Raw genomic sequence first — 21,333 nt, 5'->3', positions numbered from 1 at the left:
ATGCATTCTGATGTCCCGCAATCTGACATTCCGTACTCTGATGTTCTGTAGTCCGAGGGCGCATGTTCATTTCTTATACTGTTGTGACTTTCTTCTCTCATATTGTGAGAATATTCACACGTGCAAAATGCAGCCACAGCCAAGTGAGAAAAATTAGTCTCATGGGATCATAGGCATTAATTGGGCTATTTTGCAGGTATGTAGACCTGGCAGCTCTGCACAAAACCATGTGCAAGCATGCTGAAGACATGCGAAACAACAGCTGTGAGAAGCCGCCTTTATTTGGAATTCATGAAGCTGTATTTCCAAAAGGCGCTTGAACTGGAACACCTGAATGACAAAAGATGCAGATTTCAATTAAACACCAATTTAAAATGCATTTAAAAAAAAAAACGTGGTTTCGATGAAGGAAAAATGATGTCGATTATTTGAAGGTAACTGAATAATGAAAGAAATATTTCGTGGTTTTTCATAGACATTGGGTATGCAGAATATTGTAGTGGCAGGCACAATAATATTTTAAACCTCATTGTGGTCATCATGTGGATTGAAAATGAACAGCACTAGGCCATTTTTGTATTACCGTTTTATCAAATAATAGCCGGTCTCTCCTACCTAAAGCCCACAACTTTAATGTAAGTGGTAGAATGCCAAAGTAGTAAGCCTTTATATCGAGCAATACATAAATTTTTAAAGAATGTAATAAAGCTATTTGAAAATGACTAAACGATTATACGTGCTTAGCCTAACCATTATTGCACACAGATTATTGCACACAGATTATTGCATTATTGCACTCAGGACCAGCCAGTATGTAATGATCTTATAACTGCGGCCCATGCAAATTTTTCTCTGCGAGGAAAATCTCCTGAAATTGCGATAGCTTTTATTTCCTTCTATAAGCATATAAGCTTTTATGTTAGAGAACTGAGCAACCTGTGACACCCGCTGATTAGCAATAGCTTTTATTTCCTACTATAAGCCTATAAGCTTTTATGTTAGAGAACGGAGCAACCTGTGACACCCGCTGATTAGCTACACCTTGAAAGCAAGCATAACTCCGCTGCAAAAAAAAAAACATTCCGTGCATACATTACTCTGTCACCCACCAGAAGGAATACACTGTAAATCTTACCCTAGAGGAAAAGGTGCAGACATTTATGTGCCAGGTACTGCGGCATCAACTGTAGCGCTTGACCACATCTTCTTCGCTGCAACTCACTTCCTTCAGCAAAAGCCAGGTGTCTGCAAAAATAAAATCATTAATTATTACCTAATCAATTGTTCATCCGGTTTTGCAAAACCGACAAAATCACGATTTAGATGAAAACTTTGCGTATTTTCCAGAAAAATTATTGCTCAACTGGAAGCATTGATTCACTACTGAAACACTGTTTAGCATAAAATAGAATATTGCAAGGGTTAGCATGCTGAAATACAACTACTGCTCTTACCATGGTCAAGTAACTGCTGTATACATTTCCAAACGAGCAACACATGTTGTTTAGTGTTGTTAAAATTTGCAGCAAATATGGCTTTTTTTTTCTTGCTAGCCCAGTTCAGCTATGAAAGTGACTCAAAACTTCTAGCATAATTGTTGGTGTCTAACAACCAACTCGCACATTGAGCCAGTCATCCATTGATAATGATAAAACCGTTTTGTGATATCTCATCCTCTGCTTTTCCTTTCAATAAATCTATCTTTCTATCATCAGCATTCCCCGGCACTGTGTTTCAAGCAGCAGCCATGCTCCTTAAGCAGCATGGTTTGCAGCTTGTTGATAGGCGCAGTTAAACCATCACTAGCTTCAGTTTCCAAAATACCAAAAACAATACAATTCAAATTATATTGTATACAGCCACCACAAAACCAAATGAAATCTCTTCTGTAGTTCATGGAAAGAGGTTTTTGTTTACCTGACACTGATGCCACTCCAAAAGGGTAAGGTGGAAGGAACACTCTTGGGATGGCTCTGCTACAAAGGCTTCCTGTCACGCTCCTGGTACTTCTGTCCCCCAGAGGTAAACGGACATCAGCTTGCAGAAGTCGGAATCCGATCGGAGACTGGATTGGTTCATACAATTGCCATGGTCAAGATGGACCTGTAAAAACACAAAGGTGAATGAAATTAATGTGGCTGATTCTTTAGATAAATAAGACTATGCACCATTCAAAAGAAGCACACATTTTGTTATAGTTGTTGAAGAGACAAAAGCACCTGACTGAATAAAGTTTGAAGCAACCAAGTGCAAGTTATTTAGAATATACTTTAATCAGTAAGGCTTACCTATATGATTTTATAGTGTGATCATAAATTGAGGACAATGTAGCAAACTATATGGAAAAGAAAAACATAGGTACAACCTTGTTAGCAGAAACAGAGGAGTTGGTCATGGCAAAAATGCAAAGGCAGGAAATGTAGTTGGATCAAGAATGGGCATCAGCAGTATAAATATTATAAAGCCAAGATACCGAAAGGTTGTTAAGCTGATCAACTGCGACGTGATCGCAATGCTTTTATCCGCCAGTTGGCAAAGCGCTGCCAGATTTGAGCTTTCTGCGCTGCGGAGGACAGAGCTTCGCTTTTCTGCTGGTTAGAGGTAAGTGTGAACAGCTGCTGACATAGCGCCTTAACGTTTTCTCGGCTGCAGCTGCTGGAGGTTATCTTCGAGCCAGCAGAAACATATGCACTGTTGTGGGTATCGCTGAAGGCGCGGATCCGGCCGCGCTTTATCAAGCTACGGATGACAGCGCTGTAATCACGGAGAATCCGGGCACGTGCAGCAAGCTGTCACGTAGTATTTTTAAATTTCGCCAGCTTTCATTTGTGCGGAATAAAAAGGGCCACGCTATGGCTACCTGAGAGCACCTGGGTCAGGTCCTTTGCTGCACTTGAAGCCGCTCTTTATTCAGACCTGAGCAATTTAGCGATTTATAAGGTCAAATAATTATAGTTGGCTAATTAATCAAATAGACGGATCCAGTTATATAGCCGCTGTCTTACTTAACATCTAACAGCAAATTTAATTGGTTTTGTTTGGAAACAATGCTTTTGAAATGGGTTTTTTTACTGTGTTTTAACAGGGATAATAGCCCTCTCGAAGATGCTAGGCGAACCACACAAGAACACAGCCAGTCTAGGCCCCCACAAGCGAGCTGGAGCAGCGCAGCGGCATTCCGTCGTCCTTATCCTCGCCTTTGTGATACTCTCGCCTAGTTCATCCTCGTCTTCGTAATATCCTCGCGTAGTTCACAACAATTTCCCCCGTAGCGAGGAGGAGCCATCCTGGCGACCTATGGTGAGGGCAAGGGGAGCTGATCGTAGTACGTTTTGAGGCGGCTCACGTGCACAGTTTCGCGACCGCGACGACGCATGTCCGAAGAGGGAGTGAGTGGCTCCACGATGTAATTCACAGGGGAGGTTTGACTGATAATGCGGCAGGGGCCGTGATACTCGGTTCGAAATTATGATGACAATCCCGGTGGGTGCCGGCAACCCAGAGCCAAACAAGGGATCCTGGAGGGAAAATGTGTGGAGTCTGATCTTTGACGTGGTGATGCTTTTGGCGGCCTTGAGATTCCGATGTAAAACACTGGGCCAACTGGCGACATTCCTCCGCATGTTTGGCAACGTCTGAAAGGAGAGTACACTCGGAGGAGTCGGGACGATATGGTAAAATAGTGTCCATCGTCGACGACGCCTCACACCCATAAAGGAGGAAGAAAGGGCTAAATCCAGTGGTTGACTGCGTGGCGGTGTTGTAAGCGTATGTCCCGAAAGGAAGAACCGCGTCCCAGTTTGTCTGATCGGCGGCCCCCCAACGTACATCGTCAGCATATTTCCGAGAGTACGATTGAAGCGCTCAGTCAGCCCGGTAGTTTGAGGGTGGTAGGCTGTTGTGGTCTGATGTATAATGCGACATTCGGCCAGTAGAGCTTCAACGACTTTGGAAAGGAAGACGCGTCCTCGGTCACTCAGCAGCTCCAGCGGCGCACCGTGACGAACAAAATGATGTAGCAAGAACGGGGCAACTTCACGGGCAGTAGCGGCGGGTAAAGCGGCGGTCTCGGCATACCGGGTCAGGTGGTCGACGCTGACGGTAATCCACAAGTTCCCAGAAACCGCGCAGGGAAGTGGCCTGTAAAAGTCAACGCCAATGCGGTCAAAAGGGCGGGCCGGGCGTGGAAGTGGTTGTAAGGGGCCAGAAGCACGAGGTGTGGATGACTTCCGTCGCTGTCAGGCGATGCAGGAGCGGACGTATTTGCGAATATAACCCTACATGACGTGCCTATAGTAGCGTTGAGAAATTCTTTGAAACGTCTTGACTACACAAGGATGGGCACAGTGAGGAACGGCATGGAAAGAGGCGCAAATTTCATGTCGTAAATGGCGGGAAATGACGAGAAGCCACCGTCGACCATCAGTCATATAATTGCGGCGGTAGAGAAGACCGTCTCGTAGGGAAAAGTGTGGTGCTTGACGGCGTAAGGCCCGAGAAGGCGCAGCACCGTTAGGAGAAGTGGAGACGATGTCGATAAGAGATGCGAGCCACGGGTCTTTGCGCTGCTCCGCAGGCATGTCAGCGATGATTAGAGAGGTGAGGACGGGATCAGGCGCCGTGGAGCAAGCAGGTTTGTTGGAGAGGGGAGAACGAGACAGTGCGTCGGCGTCCATGTGTTTACGGCCAGAGCGATTATAACACGGATGTCAAATTCCTGTCGGCGGAGAGCCCATCGTACGAGGCGGCCGGATGGGTCTTTAAGAGAGCACAGCCAACATAACGCGTGGTGGTCCGTGACGACGTCACACTGGCGACCGTAAAGGTAGGGTCGGAATTTCGTTAATGCCCACACAATTGCCAAACACTCATTTTCCGTAACTGAGTAGTTGCATTCAGCTTTAGAGAGGACAAGACTCGCGTACGCGACGACGTATTCGTGAAAACCGTTTTTCCGTTGTGCCAAGACAGCTCCGAGGTCAACGCCACTCGCATCAGTATGAACCTCGGTGGGTGCTGTCGGGTCGTAGTGGCGAAGGATTGGTGGCGAAGTCAAAAGACGGCGCAATGCGTTGAACGCTTCGTCGCACTGGACCGACCATGCAGTTAAGTAGTTTCGTCAGGGGTGCAATTATCGAAGCAAAATTCTGCAGGAAGCGCTGAAAATAGGAGCATAGACCTATGAAGCTTCGAAGTTGCTTGAGCGAAATCGGCTCAGGAAACTCCGCCACTGCGCGCAGCTTGGCCGGATCAGGGCGAACACCTTCCTTAGAGACGATGTGCCCCAAAATCGTCAACTCCCTGGCACCGAAGTGGCACTTCTTGAGATTCAGTTGCAGGCCGGCGCCAGTAAGGTAAACCAAAACTTTAGTCATGGTGAAATGCGCAACAAACACGACACAAAAGTAAGAGGAACACGTATCACGGGACGAGCGCAAACTACCAACTCTGTGGTAGTTTGCGCTCGTATCACTCGTATCACTCGTCCCGTGATACGTGTTCCTCTTACTTTTGTGTCGTGTTTGTTGCGCATTTCACCATGACTACAGTAGACATTCAACAACTAGCCCGCCAACAGCTCCTGTTAAACCAAAACTTGCCGCAAGCGCTCTAGGTGCGTAGCGAAGTCGGCGGAAAAGACAACCATGTCGTCCAAGTAGCAGAGGCAGATGTGCCACTTGAACTTCCGCAAGATGTTATCCATCATCCTCTCGAATGTGGCGGGCGCATTGCACAGACCGAAGGGAATCACATTAAATTCATAGAGGCCATCCGGCGTCACAAATGCGGTCTTCTCTCTGTCACAGGCGGCCATTGGCACTTGCCAGTAACCGGAATGTAAATCAAGAGACGAAAAGTACTCGGCACCTTGGAGGCAATCAAGAGCGTCGTCTATACGCGGAAGGGGGTAATTGTCCTTGTGGGTAATTTTGTTGAGGCGCGGGTAATCGATACAAAAGCGAAACGAACCATCTTTCTTTTTCACTAGCACCACTGGTGAAAACCAGAGGCTTTGTGATGGACGGATACACCACGTTGTAGCATGTCCTCAACTTGCTCATTGATCACGCGACGCTCTGCCGCTGACACACGATAGGGGCGCTGTCGAAAAGGCGAGTTAGAGCCGGTCTGAATGTGATGCGCGACTGTGAAAGTACGGCCGAGAGGTGTGTGGGCGGCGTCGAAAGCGAAGCGAAATGTCTGTAAAAGGGCCATAAGCTGAGTCCGGTAGATAGAAGGAAGAGCGTCATTGAAGGCGGTTCGAAAGATGTCGTCTGGCAACGAATCAGGCGTCGGATCTTACTGCAAAGCATCAATGTAGTTACTGCGGTAGGTCTCGGAGGCGTCCAGGTCAGAGAGAAGGTGGGCTGGTTGAATAAAACCGGGAGATTCCCCACGTAGCAGAGTAATCGGGCGCGGAGACGGATTGTAGATGAGTAGTTTCGTGAAGCCACCATGAACATCGAGAACAGCAGATGGCAGCGGCAGGTGCTTGCGGTGGATGAAGGATGCAGACGGCGTAAATAAAACACTAACGTCTGACACAGCAGGACACGAAAGCGGCACAAGGGCACAAGCCTCTGGTGCTACGTCGACATCTTCAGCGATGGTGAGCTTTTGAGGACACACTGAACGGTTGTCGTCGGGCAGTGCGTCGCACAGTGCAGAAAAGTCTACTTCAGCTCGGGCGCAATCGATCACGGTGTTATTTTTAGACAAGAAGTCCCATCCTAGGATCACGTCGTGGGAACAAGATGACAAAACTACGAACTCGACACTGTACACAATACCTTCAATGACGACACGCGCTGTACATGCTGCTAAAGGTGCAATCCTCTCCACTGGCAGTGCGGAGCGACAAACCGTTAAATGACGTCGTAACTTTTCGTAATAGTCGGCAGAGTTGCTCATGAATCACTGACACTACAGCACCCGTATCGACCAGCGCATATACGGACAGACCATCGACAGAGATCATTATAACGTTCGTGGGCAAAGTATGAGGCCTTGAGCTTTTCGCAGAGTACGCAGTTCTTGCCTCAGGAACCGCGGAGCTTAGTTTCCCTCGTCAGCAGGTGGTGGTCGCCGGCGCATTGGTGACAGTGACCGGCGACGCGGAGAAGAACGATGGGTTGTATACGCACGCTGTTCTGTGGCATACGCAAGCGGAGAGTAGGCAGAACGAAGCAGCGGTGGGGAGTAATCAGAAGACGCAGGCTCGGCCATGCGACGACGACATCGACGTGCCACATGTCCAGCGAAACCACAGTAGTAGCAAATAGGACGATTGTCCGAAGTACGCCAAAGGTTGTAATAGCGCGGAGTGGGAGGATGAAGCGGGGCCGTTTGAGGAAGCGGTGCAAAGCGTAGGACAGGCTGCATGGGTGGTGACAGCTCAGGCGGTGACCGCGCAGCCACAGCCGCGTAGGTCAAAGGGGCTTGAACAGCAGGTTGACTATAGTGGACTGGTGCTTCGACGTATGTCAAAGGAGCAACAAAAGGAGCTTCAGGAAGCGTGGGGAGTGCTTCCGCAACTTGTTGGCGGATGACTTGCTGAAACTTTGGCACTAAAGGAGTGGGAGCGTCAGGACGTTGGCGAACGAGCGATAGTTGACGGGCAACTTCTTCTCGAACGAACTGCTTTATTTGTGGCAGCAAGGTGGACTGGTCTGCTTCAGGTGTTAAAGCTGCAAGCGGTGCCGGGTGTGAGAGCGAATAGCGAGTGATGTTACGGCGCTTGCGTAATTCATCAAAGTTGTGGCATGCATTGATAACGTCGACGACGGTGGCTGGATTTTTTAGCCTGAAGCATCTAGAACGCGTCATCATCAATTCCTTGCATAATGTGATCAATCTTGGTGCTCTCTGACATTGAAGCGTCCACTCGCTTGCAAAGGTCTACGACATCTTCAATATAGCTGGTAAGAGTATCACCAAGAAGCTGTGCACGGCCGCGCAGGCGTTGCTCGGCGCGCAGCTTGCGCACTGCAGGCAAGCCGAAGATATCGGCAAAACTAGCCTTGAAAGAAGACCACGATGTGATATCGGCCTCGTGGTTGCGGAACCATAGTTTTGCAACGTCCATTAGGTAGAAAAGGGCGTTATTGAGTTTTTGGTTGTCGTCCCAGTGGTTGTGAATACTGACCCGCTCATATGGGGCCAGCCAGTCTTCCACATCATGGTCGCCGGTTCCGCTGAAGATAGGAGGATCACGCTGGCGCAAAGCTCCAGCGCAGAACACGGGGGATGAGGGGCCGGTTGGACTGGGTGTGGTAGCGTCGGTCATTGCTGGTGTCGCGAGTGTGCGACTGCGGAGCTCCAGGGCGGCAGGAAATGCTCACCTCCACCAAGTGACAGGGGGTTTTTACTGTGTTTTAACAGAGATGATAGCCCTCTCGAAGTTGCACGGCGAACCACACAAGAACACAGCCAGTCTAGGCCTCCACAAGAAAACTGCAGCGCAGCGGCACTTCGTCGTCCTTATCCTCGCCTTTGTGATATTCTCGCCTAGTTCATCCTCGTCTTCGTAATATCCTCGCGTAGTTCACTACACTTTCATCTTTTCTTTTTTATAATGTGCAGTGTGTCCACCTCAGCTCATATAACCTGTACATAGCCGCACTGAGGTCAATGCCACATAGGGGCATTGCCTTTCCCAGAGCAATATCTAATTACCTAATGCATCGCCGTTTACATATATGCCGCATCATGGTAGCTTTGCGTCGTTAAAGTGGCACCACGTGCTGTCACATATCTCGCGACCGAAAGCGCGAAGCACACAAAAGGGGTCAGCCAGTCATATAGAGTAACGCGATGTAACGGGAGAGTATGCCTGGACCACTATTACCTGCCATGCCTAAAGCGGATTTCAAACTAAAGGGACAAACGCTGAAAGCAGATAAAAAATGAGAGCATTCCGCAAAAAAATCAAAACAAAAAACATGATGTCAAGAGCAGCTATTAAGAGTGAAACTGAGGGTGAATAGCACGACGAAGACGACGAAAAAAATATATGAATTTAGAAAACGAATTAGAAGGTAGGCGCCGAGAAGGAACCGAACATATGCCAAGCGGCGTACAATGAGAAGAAATAAAGCAAAAACAAAACCAGGAAAATATGCCTAGAAATTATGAGGGTGTGCAAAAAGAAATGCATTATCCAAAAAAAAAGAAGAATGGCAGCAAAAATACCAATAGGCAAAAAATAAATATTAAAAAAGAAATAACAAAAAAGTAACATGAGCAGGGAAGGGAAGAGGCAAAGTATTCATATTTTTGTTTGAGGATGACCAAACAGAGGAAGAGGATTGGCAAGTGCGTTTCTGACGCAAGCAGAACTTCAGTAATTTTTTTAGGTGGGAAGAACGGAAGCAAAGTGCTGAATTTATACTTGGCTTGAATGAGTAAGAGAGATTGTAGCAATAAAAAATATCAAGGAATAGATAAGACACCTAGACACGAAAGGGAAAGCTCTTGGGTTGGCAAAGCTTATTTTAATAAAAAAGAAAGGAGAATAAGCACCCAATGGAGATTGGGAGTGAGGTGGAGGTAGTTTATGCTTAGTTCTGGTATATTATCCGATTATGCCGGTAAGGGGAGGGTTGCGGCCAGCAAATCGAAAAGATGCGCATCAGTGCTCCGCGTAATCCGATCTGTGACGCGTCACCTTCACTCGACCGAAGGAGCCATATCTCAAAGTGAAATGCCTACGCTAATGTGCTAACTGTGCGATGTAAGCTCAGGAACATCCTCGCCTATTGACGTCATTCATCTTAGGCCTGCCACAATGAATTCTCAGCCATTGATTGTTCTCGACCCTTCTAAACCATAGAAGGTCGCATATCCCAAATATTTTTTGGTAATATAATATGCAGGCGCCAATTCGTTTTTCCCTTCGATCGCATTAATCACCGCTCGAGCGCTGTAGACAAGCAGGCTCGTGACTGCATGTACAAACACGAGTGCACTTGTCGGCACGTTTGGAACATAGACTGCTTTAGTAAAAACAGGCTATGGCTGCAGTCGAACGCGAAGGAATGAGAAAAAATATTAGCGCAGTTGTTTCGTTGAGGACACGATGGTAATTCCGTCTTCCTCATTTATATACTATGTGATGACATTGTAACGCTAGGACTACAGTTCATTAAGTACATCAAAACATTGCATATGGTCACTTGGCGGTGACAATGCCGTAAGCACAAAAAACGCAGGCTTAGCAGTACAGAAATTAAGTCTTTACTGGGCTGACTTGCTCCCTGACAATAAGTGAACATCTCGGCGAGGGCGATAGCAGCAAATTTGCTCGCTGGTCGTTGAATTACTAATTCTGGTCACACCTGTCAAGCTCAATTAAATGGTGGCGAAGAAACATATAGATAAAGCCGCAAACGGTTACTAGCATACCCTGTATATTGTAGAAACAAAGACGAGTGGCTGGAATCCTTTGAGACACATCTCGGCACATCTTGCACGACAAAGAAAATGATAAAGACTGAGCTTTATGTGAGCGAAAAAGAGCGAGAGCGACGCAACAAGCGGCCGAAAGCGATCATGGATCGCTTCATCGTTTACTGGGGAAGATACATGCTCGCGAATTGACGGCAACGCGAAACGGCGACGACGCTCTGCGTTGCTGGTATAGTACACCGCAATTTATTTGCATATGCAAGTCACAACATTTGCAAGAATTGAAGTGTTTTGCGATAACATGCAATAAAATGGATTTACACTTGCGCTATAAGAGTAGTAACTTGATCTCTCATTTATTTATTTATTTATTGTTGCGATTATACATTCGTAGACTCCTTGGCCATTCACCATTGTTCGTACAAAGCGAGACATTTACGCGGAAGTGCACAAACACGATGCAACACTGCAAAAAAAAAAAAATTAGGAGAGAGAGAGAGAGAGAGAGCGCGCGTACGAAATGAGTGGCAGTGACATACGCTTCGCATTCATGCTGTTGGCTGATCGTGCATGCGATTCCGATGAACGAGCGAAATTTTCTATTTCGTCAGATCGGAGTGACGAGCCAATCGACACATGCATTTCTGTTCGCGCGAAGGCTTCGCGCGATGTGTGCCACCAAATCGTTCGCGTCAGTTTTCGCGTACATGTAGCTCAGCCAAAGAAGCCCGTTTCGCAATAAGCATGAACAAAAATACAGAATCGATCCGTGCTCTACAAGGCGTTATCATTGAAGATCTGTAAGATTGGCGGCAATGTTTTGTGACACACAGCGCAGCTCGTGTTCTCCAGGCAACACACATAATAACGTCCGTACTTCGAAGCTCGCGAACTGTAGTCTGGCGCCTTTGTGCTTTTCATGCTAGGAGGCTAGAGGCAGTGCTCAAGATCAAGGTGGTTGCTTAGGGTAACAGTGGGGGTTAAAAACTTCACCCGTCGTCGTAGCTACTAAAAGTAGAAAACAAAGACAGACATCACATTACGTACCTTCTTCCACGCACCAGGCCCGTCATGGCGTTTCCGGTTCAGCCGGTTAAGCTCTCTCCTCCATCCCTCCATTTCTTCGTCTCCGGTTAAGTGTCAGCGTTACGATTGATTTCTCTCTTCAGAATACAATTCAAAACACATCGTAGCAAAGAGACGCTTACCTGTAATATGAAATATATGTGCAATGTGGTGGGCGCCGCGCGGATTTTCTTCGCCTTCCCAAAATCTTCAACATCGTTCTGTCTAAGTTTCCAATGTCCCGCGGTGAGGACTTTCGCACTTTGTCTTCTCAGATGATATAGCACTTGGGCTCGTTCTCGTGCTAAATGAGCACGAACAGAAACGTCGCCGATCAGCATAAAGTCACCGAAGGAGAAAGACGACTGCACGGGCAGCACTGCCGTGATCCGCGAGACGAAGAACGCGACATCTTGCTTACTTGAGTAGACGAGAAGGAAGCGGAGAAAGAAACAAAAGGGGGCGGGGGGGGGGGGGGGGGGGGGGGGCTGTGGACTGCCGGCGGAAACGACCCCGACACTGTTAGCGGGCCGATATTTAGAGAAGGAAGAGGGGAGGAAAGAAGAGAATGCAGATGGTCGCTCGCGTCCCGCTGCTATAGTGCTCTAGCACTATACCGCTGCCGCTAAAATCTCTTGATACTTTGAAAGTTACGCCGATTGAACTTTGCCGCCGCCGCGCTACCTCCTCGCCTCCTCCTCCCCCTTGCGCGCCCCTTCGCTGAAGGCCGGTTCTCCGCCCGATTTCCTGAGCGACGATTGGTCTCCCTGCCGTCGCCCTTGGAAACCAACGCGCGTCCGGCGTTTTCCTTGTGTTTTCTTTTTCCTTCGCGCCATTTTTCTCCTAGTCTCGGCGAGCGAATATTGCGCGCTGTGCTTTTATTGCAGCGTGCAAGCTCTATGCCGTGCTGTTGCGCGTACAACTGCAGCAAGCGGCCTGAAGATGGTTATGCGGTATTCATGATATCTCAAGGCAACCGTGACGGCTTGCGCACGAATCAATGGATTAACAAGATTAGTCGAAAGACGTTTATTCCTAGAAAGAACAGAGTTGTTTGCGACGTAAGGTGCCTTTCTCACTGCCCGTAATAATGCGTCACCTGACGGTGCGTTTTTTATTCCTGCTTGCTCCTCGATATTTTTGCGGCGGTAACATGTTCATTGTATAAAAATAAGGTTGTCCGCTGCAGCATGCTGAATATTCTGCGAGGCTCCAAGGCTCCATCATTTAACACGTTTCGACTTCTGTACAGTCAGAAATAGGGCGCTATAATCTGCTTTTTGCTGTCAGCGATAACTGGAAAAATACAGTCTCTCGATTGCATTTGTCGCGATTATGCTAGGATCCCTGGCCTCCTTCACTAAAAATCAAACTCCGGGCTTGTAGAGGTGCTAGCCTTTCCAGCTTGTACTTGTAGTGTGCGTCGGTTACTCGGGAGCAATGAATGCTGGCCCTTAAAAACTCTTTGGCAAGTAAACCCGAGGTATTGCGGGTAATCTGCACTAGTTAGGTCGTAAGGCATTTTTTTTCTTCAATGCTTGAATGTGTCTTGCCATGCTTCGACGCACGCGTGGGTTAAAAAGTATGCGTTCGTTTTATCAGGGATACGGCCAATGTGCAGGAGGCGTTCACATGATCACACACGCTTCACTTTGACCACGACTACTAGGCGTCGGCAGGTTACCTTCGCTTTGAAAGCTCGAGCTCTAAAACCGCGTTTCCGCGTATTCATTTATTGCGAGAAAAGTTTTCCCTACGATGTCAAATCAGCCGGAATCATTGCATCAATTTTCTGTATTTATGAAACTTAAACAATCAATAATGATTATAGTTATAATGTAAAAATAAGGGAACATTTTGCGAGCAACAACACTAACATATTACTCATTTCAATTGTATGCAAGATTTTTTTTCACCTAGCCTGAGTGATTAGCTCATCGCTCTATGTTCTAGCTACATTTCACTGAAGACCAGTTTGAGCCGCCAATATTACACGAACTCGAAAAAAAAAACAGGCCAAACGCAGTTCCATCAATTTTCTCTCACCGACCTGTCCTGAAGTAAAGGAAGCCTCCTCGACAGAGACATGAACCTCGCTCTGATAGTAGTCGGTTATTTCTGTGGCTTGCTCTTTTCCCACCTCCATTTATGAGAAAACAAGAAAGTATAAGAATTAAAAGTCAATGTATAGTTGCCTCGTCAGATATTATGAGATAATAGAGGTATGACTGACAACGTAAGTCAATGAAAATTGAAGTATATCAATGGGTCATGGGACGGCATCAGATTAAATAGTGATATGTAATGATGGTGACTGTTATGGATAATAATAGTAAATTATAGTAATAGGCCCGCATAGTGAGGTGAAAGTGTTCGTTGCGGATAGTGACAGTGGCATTAGTGATAGGATAGTGACATTAGTAGATATAGTGATAGATAGGATAGCGATAGTTAATAAATTGGCAGCTATATACTTTCTCATTTCCGCATGTTGAAGACCTATGTGCACCTTGTAATTTTTTTATTTGATTGTTGCGTTCAATGAAATCAAGCTCTCTTACATAGCGCATGAGGCCACAGCATGCTTGCCCCAGAACTTCAGTGTGTCGGCAATAGGGCCCACCACTTCTCCCAGTGTACCCTGCTGTCTTTTAACCACATGCGAAGACAGTGAGTGGCCGCGTACTCATTAAATTATTTAATTCCTCCATCAGCATCATATCAAGACTGCCGTGGCAAACCTGTTCCTTGCCTCGAAGCAGCAAGGAACAGCTCAAAATTTGGGTTTGTACAAAATTAACTAATTAATGCTGATTATCGCGGATCGCTAACTAGCACAGTGCCATTACACTTAGCCTAAGCTTTCCAATGGTATACGGTTTGATGTTGCAGCTAAAATTTAGATTTTAATTGCAATTTACTAAATACCAATTTTTTGGCCCAGTAATTGATCAAAATACATGTACAATTACCCATAATTCAATCTCATGGTTGATCACGTGACATATACTATGCTTAGAGAGATAGCTTGACAGTAGCGAAATAGACTAAGTCCTTTTTGACCTTCTCTGATCTTGAAGTTCAAAGCACCATCCTGGATCGTTTTCCGAAGTTTTACCGCGGTGACAGATTTCACGCTCTAAAAAAAACAAACACAAAGTCAGAGGCAGTACTAGATTAGGTGCACAAAGTAAAACCTTACCATGTGACTTAAAAAGTGTCTGTAGCACAGAACTCGCCTGAAAGCTTTGTTTATCAGTATTCCCCATTCAAACAGTTCTAAGAAGAAACCAATCAATTCATGAACTTTACTTTCGGCATTCTCAATGCTTTTCTCGCAATTTTTCAAAAATTTTGTGCACTCCTGGAGCGCAGACCTGGCCCAAAAGCTCGCGCTTCACTCACTGCTGCGGCCGGCCGGCGGGCGTCAAGGAGAAAAAGCGTGTCGTGCGCAGCGCTCGCCGCCGCCGCGTGAGGAGAATCGAGGAGGAAAGCGCGGCGCGGAGGCGAGTGTCGCTACTTTTAAATTATCAAGGGAATTTAGCTGCTGTCAACGCGGCATCCATCTTGGCCAACTGGTTTTTCGTGGAGAGGGAGAGAGAGCTATAAAGAGTGAAGGGGAAATGGCCGCCTTGCATTCCCGGAGACAGGGAAGCCTCCCCCTGGCTTGTGACAATGGGAGCCAGGCAGCGTATTGACAAACCATATCCCTTAGGAGCACTCGAGCAGACGACGCTCTGACGCTCAAGCACGTGACACGACGTCACTTCCTTTAAGTTGTTTTTTGCTCGTTTCTTTTTTTTGACGCCAAAGAAAGATGGCGGCGCACACGCACGCGCCGTTGCTTCGCCCACGCTGGCGTTGTGGCGCTGGTTTGCCAGACAAGGGCGTATCCTCCTACCATGGTAGTGCCTGTGGCTTAAGGGGTGCTGCAGCCGCAGTTTTGAGGCTTTATAAACGCAGTGGCATAAGCCGTGCCATTTGGATGCTGGATACTGTGATGCTTGCAGTTCGAAACAAGTGTTTTGGCAGTCATCTCGAAGTCTGGTGTTTGACTCTGACAGCAAGCGATTTTGTGAAGACACGACTGCTGAACTTTTGCTGTCTAAACATGCTGGATGCCGACTGTGCTGGTGCTGGATGTGCAAGTGCGTCAATTCCAAGAAAGCTGCGCAGCGCCGTTGGATACTCGACTTGGAGCCACTAGTCGCTGAAAGTGCCTTGGTTAGTAGCACTGCAATATTGTGATAAGCACCGCTGCAATATGGGGGGAAAAAGAAACAAAAACGTGATTACGTGGTGTATTTGTGAAACATTTGCTGTGATGCTGCATCGCTGCTCGAGGGGGTCTTCGCTAACGATGCTAAAGCTACTGGCCTACTCAAGGGCGTATGTGGACTACTACCGATGCTAAATTACATCTCAAAGGCAGTCTCTCATTTTATGCTGCCTTGTGAACAGCTGTTCGCACTCAGGATTTTTGTTTTCCATTTTCCGGCGTTTAAATACGGAAATGTTGCTATATGGCAACGTGCTGGGACAGCGAAGGAAGTTTTCTGAAATTAGCGGTAATAATCCTTGAAATGAAAACAGGCTCTCGTTTTGTGAACGCAGGCATGATTACGGCTCCCTAGTCATAGCGGCAACCGCCCTTTTCTGAAGCCCATAATCTGGCGACGTCAAACTATTGATTCTGAAAGTAGTGGGATATTAGGTGAACTCGATAACCAAGTACTCGCGCTTCTGTGGCTAAAAACAGCGCTGACACGAGATGAAGCAAAGGGGACACGACGCTGTTTCGTCTGCTTCGTCTCGTGTTAGCGCTGTTCTTAGCCACGGATCATGCACCAACCAGCCAGAATTTTCACCCTCTTAAAGTACTCACGCTTGTTTGAGAGCACTGCGTTGAATGGGCATTTGTTGAGCGCAGTAGCTAACTTAACTGCACCTGTTAAGCAGAGGCAGTGGCATAGCATGCTGTGTAATTTGTTTTTTGTAACTCTTTATGTATGTGATTGGTATTCTGCTCAAGTGTCATGGCAAGAAGAAACAAGTGTGTTCATTTTTGAAGTCGTGGGCACCTCATAACATGCTTACGCAGAATGGTGCAGTTGAATATTGAGTCAAATAAATAAGTGCTGGCTTTCACAACTGTTTATTCCTTGTATACATCTCAAAGCGCCTTGCCTTACTTGAATTCCAAACTATCTTACTGCCGCTTCAAAAGCTTCTGAACTAGGTGGCATGTTGTACTTGCACCATTATGCCTACCAATCTTTTTGAAGAAGGAAGCATTGCTACAAAATTAAAGGATTAAGCTCACAAATTATAGCAATACTTGAAGAGGGGAGAACCAGAGTATTTTGACATCACTCCCTTACGCTTTGCACACTGGTCAGCTAGCAATCCAACATTTCGAGAAACGCTTGTTAATGGCATCAACATGTGCCACAAGTGTGTTTATAGTAAATTAGGTACTACAAGGCTACCGCGATGAAAGTCGTCTAGCAAAAAGTATGAAACAACCAGTTTTAGGCATTTAAATTTGAGAAACCTGAGTTTGATTCCAGCCATAGCGACCATGTTTTGATAGAGAAAAATATGACACCCATTTAGTGTGATGTCAGTGCGTGTTAAAAAACAAAAAAAAATTGGTCGAAAATGAGCCGGAGACCTACGCTACAGAATCCTGCAGAGCCTAAGTCAATTTGGGGCACTATACTAAACAAAACTGAAATGCACTGCTTCTAAATTTAGGTTAAACAATGCCTTTGCTGTTTAGTAAATGCACGGCAAGCAGTATATTGTAAACCATTTATGCAGAAGCAGTTTGTTTTACTGGCCAATGCCTTCAACGTTTTGGAAGGAAAAAGTGGCAGATGTGACTTCTTTTCTACAAATGACACTGAGCAGCCATGCGGCCATCAAAGAACCTACTTTGAATTTCAAATAGTCCCATTTGTGTTTGCAAGGAGACCCAAAGCACAGTGAATAAGCAAGATAACGATGAAACTAATTCAATGAAAAGAAAGGTGGAGAGTTCGACCAGCAGCAATATCACCCTAGCAGCTTGCTGCTCCACAATAGAGATAGGAGAAAAGGGAAATAAAAGGAGAATGAGGATACAAATGGTTGATGACAATTTTGTAGTGCAGTGAATTGGTTCGAGTTATAGAAAAGACCACGCATAGAGTGGATTGCACTCGTCTCGCATAGTTGACGTATAACACATGAAGTGCATGTTCTCCACATGCACCAGTTGTCATTGCACACATACACCGCGCAGCTACACAATTTCACTCTCATATCCTGGTCCAATTGCATACACAGGGCCGCCACGCACTGATTCTGAAAAAGCTCAAACTAGACAAAAACATGACTGAGCGCACTGTAAGCAGCTGTATAGGCATGTGAAGCACAGTACTAACAATTTGGGGTGTGTCACATATGGAATAGTTTGACTGTTAAATTGACAGAGTATCATGCCATCAACTAATGTCTAAAAGCTGAGATGATGGCTTTGGTTAGAAATAATGCAAGCCCTTGGCGATGCAAGTACACAAACGTAATCCAAATGCATTGTTCTTGAATGACTGTTTTCCAAATTGTCGATATTTAAATTAAAGTCATCATCATCATCAGCCTGAGTATACCCACTGCAGAGCGAAGGCCTCTCCCATATTTCTCCACTTAACCCGGTTCTGTGCTAGCTGCATCCACTTGACCCCTGCGAACTTCTTAATTTCATCCGCCCACTTAACTTTCTGCCGCCCCCTGCTACGCTTTCCTTCCCTTGGAATCCAGTTTGTTACCCTCAGTGACCATCGGTTATCCTCTCTTCGCAATACATATCCTGCCCATGTCCATTTCTTCTTATTAATTTCCACTAGAATGTCGGTAACTTGAGTTATTTCTCTGACGCACTCTGCACGCTTTCTATCTCTTAATGTTACCCCTACCATTTTTCGTTCCATAGCCCTCTGGATTGTCCTCAACTTATGTAGAACTCTCTTCGTTAGCCTCCACGTTTCAGCCCCATAGGTGAGTACAGGCAAGATGCAACTGTTGTATACTTTCCTTTTGAGCGATACCGGTGAGCTGCTAGTCATGATCTGCGAGTACTTGCCAAATGCGCTCCATCCCGATCTTATTCTTCTTGTTATTTCCTTTTCATTAAAGTAGTGTGTTGCTAATATGTTTTTCTGAAAAAATCTTTCTGTGCAGCTAACTTCATTGCAACATCTGATTGAAGCTGGAACACCTGCTGGTAGAGAGCAAGACAAAAGTGTTCATGCAGATTGCAGAACTTTTTTAGACATGAAAAATAATAAAGTATGATTCATACCTATGAAACCTTTGCCCTTGTCTTCGTTTTGATAGTGCGGCCCTAGGCAGCTGCTGCAGCAAGATTTTCATAGGTCAACAGGCCCTCCAGAACCAATGCACCCAACCGGCCTTCTGCAGGGAGACCCAGCCGCTACCGATTCCAGTGGCTATGTGGAATGTGTTAATAAACCAGTACTACTGGAACTAGTAGGATCCCAGCAAGAAACCAGTAGGAAATTTTTACCTTGGATAAACAAATATCTTCTTTAGCATTTTTCAGCAGTTGTTCTGATTGCTCTTATTATAAAGTGCTGTACTCTTACTACACAGCTCACAACCCCTAACAATGTTGGCTACATATCTAGAGAATATCATTTAATATCTCATCAAGAGATGTGTGGGCATATGTGGGTATTCGGTACATGTCCATTTTCTACTCTGTTCACTTGGAACATATAATGTATACTATAATAATATATAATTAACATTTGCGGCAGATATTCACTGGATGTTCACTGAGTATAAGTTGTTTGGCTAAGATATTTTTTTTTTGTAAACTGAATTTACGAACGTTTACAAGGGAAAGTTATCAGATTAATGGCATGTGGCTAGCACTTTGTGTCATCATTTCTACAATTATTCATTTAGCTTCGAGGTGATGACTTCCTTCAAAAGTCTCTTTTCTCGCTCCTGCCTGCTAACTGCATAGGTCTGCATGGAAACTATAGCCTAATATATTGCGCTCGTTTACTTTCAACTCCAGTATAAGCGTGGAATATAGCTCCGCTTTTTATTAAATTGACTAAAATCCAACCCACATATAGCACTAGCCGAGTATAAATTATTTGACAATGATTGAAATATATTGCTAAGAGCAATACGGGCTGATCGGCAATGTACGTACCTTTCTCTATCCTTTTGAAACTTTTGCGCCATCCAAGACGTGTTGGTTTCGACGCTGTAGGCTTCCAGCCATTCGTTGACGGCTGCCTCGTTTGCCAGGTTCACGCGATACACTGATCCGTGCCCTTCTGACGCGAGCTCATCTTTTACGAGCTCGAGCGGCTCTGGGAGCTCGTCCAACATCTCTAGTTATCCGCAATTGACACACAAGTTCGCCAAGCACGAAATCACCCTGGTTAGCGCAGCGCGCAACGGATGAGCCAAGTACACGTGTGTACAATCCAGAAGCACCGAACGAACTGCGCGAAGCTATGCGGATGGGGAGAAGTGCGAACTTCGGGGTGTAGCCGAGCCGAGCGACGATTCCAGAAAATACCAGAACAAGAACAGCCGCGCAAGTGACCACTGGGCTGAAACTTACGCGACACGTGACCGGTAACCGACCAACGTTTACAGAACACCAGAGCAAAAAGCCCGCGCAGTGGTCAATGGACCGAAATTAACGTGGTCGCGTGACCGAACTTTTAGCCGACGGCAATTTGCGTGACTTTTACGTGAACTTCAGCTGACAGCCGTGCGGAAATACGAGCCCTGCGCGAAAACGACACCGAAACATGAGTACCTTTGACAAACACCAGCGAAAAAAAAAACGTAAATGCGAGCCCTGTGTGAAGCGAAACTGAAGCCATGAGTAGTCTTGTCACAAGGCGCTAGGGAGAAACAGCGTCGCTGCTACTCGCGGAAGTGACGTTAGGTCACGTGCTTGCGCGTCAGACCGTCGTCTGCTCGTGTGCTCCTACGGGATATGGTTTGTCAATACACAGCCGGGCACGGGCGCAACAGGCTTTATCATGGTCGGATTCGAGAGCGGCGGCGGCGGCTCTACTGGCGGCCGATACAAACTTAGCTAGCGCTGGTGACCTATGACACATTCGAGAATATTTTCTTCAGGCGCCAATGGAGGCAAAATTTTTGTACCTAATTATCGTAAAGAGCACGAAAGAATTGTGGAACAGGCCAAGCTTCGCTTTTTAATACGCAATGCACTTTTATCGGGGTCTTTAAATATCCCATCATGAACGAGCCCTTTTTGGAAGGTCTTAATTGTGCTTCTTTTTACTATTGCAATCATAATGCATCGCCAAGTAAACAAAAATATACATATTTCAGGCAGTTGAAAATAGTTATGCAAGCAAAACTAGAAAGCAAAAATGGATGTTTTTCGTAACATACACCTGTGTTGCCCTAAATCATTAAGCCGTGCATGCTCAGCCATCTTTTTATAAAGCAAAAATTCCTGCGGTCATTTCGCTTGGCTCGCTCGATATGTTTATTTAATCACGTGATTTTTCTAACTACTGTCCATTTTACTGCGCGTACATTTGAGGGAATTCTGCCTATTTCCAGACGAGTTTTTTTTTTTGTTCGCGTAACATCCATATACACACAGCCGCTGAAGGGCAGGGACATAATGGAAGTGTAAAGACCAAATTCGATGCGGCGTCCTTATGTACGCGAAGCACCACAGGTAACTACATGCTTCACTGTCACGTTTTCTCTCGTGTTTAGCAGTGGCCTCCGTCACACGAATAAGTTTTCGCGAAGGCCAATTTCACTTTTTGGGCAGCACAT

The 21,333-nt window shown here is 46.0% G+C and overlaps 1 long non-coding RNA gene across 1 annotated transcript; it reads right to left on the bottom strand.

The window, feature by feature from the left end:
• Positions 1–261: 261 nt before the first annotated feature.
• On the bottom strand, positions 262–2,608 carry LOC146177456 (uncharacterized). Its single transcript, XR_014701318.1, has 4 exons — positions 2,474–2,608; positions 1,918–2,103; positions 1,136–1,245; positions 262–330 (listed from the first exon to the last, which is right to left on the bottom strand). It is a non-coding gene; the product is annotated as an uncharacterized LOC146177456 (long non-coding RNA).
• Positions 2,609–21,333: the final 18,725 nt, after the last annotated feature.

The sequence above is a fragment of the Amblyomma maculatum genome, chromosome 10 (genome assembly GCF_055883805.1).
Source record: "Amblyomma maculatum isolate TAMU_Amacu chromosome 10, ASM5588380v1, whole genome shotgun sequence".
Lineage (NCBI taxonomy): Eukaryota > Metazoa > Arthropoda > Arachnida > Ixodida > Ixodidae > Amblyomma > Amblyomma maculatum.
This window is presented reverse-complemented; position numbering and strand designations above follow the sequence as displayed.